The following is a 1,497-nucleotide window of genomic DNA, read 5'->3' as shown; positions in this document are numbered from 1 at the left end:
CCCTCGGCCGTGGGAGCCGGGAGCGTTTACCCCCAGGAGCCGTTTCTGCGTCTCTCTCCTCCCGGCCTCGTAGCTCCCGCTTAATTTCACCCTTTGATCTCGTAACACTGCAGTGGCTCTGGCCGCTCAGATCCCCGTCCCCTCCCTCGGTGGCCCTTTGCGGTGGTTTTGCTCACGAGCGTGACAGGCGCGTTGTACTATTTCTTCTCCCTTTCACGAAAGGGAGCCTACGATATGTGGCCTTTGTTTAAAGCACATGAGGTCTTTTCAAAAACAAAGGTTTTATTTGAAATAATGATAGATTCACGGGAAGTTTTAAAAATAGTTCAGAGCGTTCCCACGTTCCTCCCCCGGGCGTCCAGCGGTCACAGCCAGGACGTGGCTTCGCTGTGTGTCCGGGCCTCGGCCACTGCAGCGCTGTGTGGACAGACGTGTGGTGGCGTCCCTCCCCAGGACGGGCTCCCTAGGGTCCTGGGCCCCTTGGCCACCGTCCCGAACGCCTAGCGGCCACTCAGGTGTCCTCTGTGGCTGTCGACGTGTCCTTCCGAAAATGCTGTAGGACAGCACGCGACCCTCCGTGACGGACGCTTTCTCGGCGTAGTGCCCCGGAGACCCCCCCAGGTTGTCCGTCGCATCCGCCGTTTATTCCCTTTCCCGGGCAGGCGGCACCCCAGGGCGCGCCGGCGACGTCGGCTCCGCAGCCGTCCATCAAGGGACGGGCGTTTCGGTGCCTTGTTGCAAACGGAGCTGCCGTGGGGACCGGGCGCGTTGTCCCGCGAGACCTAGGTTGTCCCCCGCCCCGTGGGGTGAGCACGTGGCGCGGCCGCGGGGCGTCTGCTCAGCGTACGCCTGGCACTTCGCGGCTCTGCCCGCTGTGGTGAGAGAGGTGCACACGCCGTGGCGGCGCCGGTGGCTCCGCGTTCAGCCGGGCCGTGCATTTCATGAGGACAATGACAGCGACGGGTCCTGCCCCGGGCGCCCGCGCCGCTGCCTGCCTCTCGTTTCCGATTCGTGCCGTCGGTTTGGATGCTACGATCATTTTTCGCTGTCTTAGTCAGGGTCAGTTCCGCGTCGTCGGTGACACGCCTTCCCTGCCTCCCGGTCTGGAAGGAGCCAAGCCTCGGACGCCCCGTCCTCCGTGCGCATCTCGCCGGCCCACGTTTCTGCTCTTCCGTCTAGATCTTGAGTCCTCTTTATTTTCGCGTCTAAGTCACAATCGGTTTTGCTCCAGGTGACTCAGAGGTCGCGGCCGTGTCCCGTCAGCAGCAGAGTGTCCCGTGCCCCGTTGCCTCCAGGAGCCACGTCTGCCACGTCCTGACCTGTGCCGGGGGCGGGGCACGTGGGGGGTCCCCAGGGGTCCCCGTGTCTGAGCCAGAGCAACACCTCGCCGTCTGCGTGGCCGTCCGGGTGTCCGTCTGGGTGTCTTCACCTCTTCTTCTATGTCTCGCTTTCAAATACGCGCGAGCTGCTCGGCACATGTGCTCTTTGATGAGAACT

This window comes from Pteropus vampyrus, unplaced genomic scaffold (genome assembly GCF_000151845.1).
Source record: "Pteropus vampyrus isolate Shadow unplaced genomic scaffold, Pvam_2.0 Scaffold187, whole genome shotgun sequence".
NCBI lineage: Eukaryota > Metazoa > Chordata > Mammalia > Chiroptera > Pteropodidae > Pteropus > Pteropus vampyrus.
The sequence above is the reverse complement of the archived record's forward strand: the minus strand, read 5'-3'. Positions refer to the sequence as shown.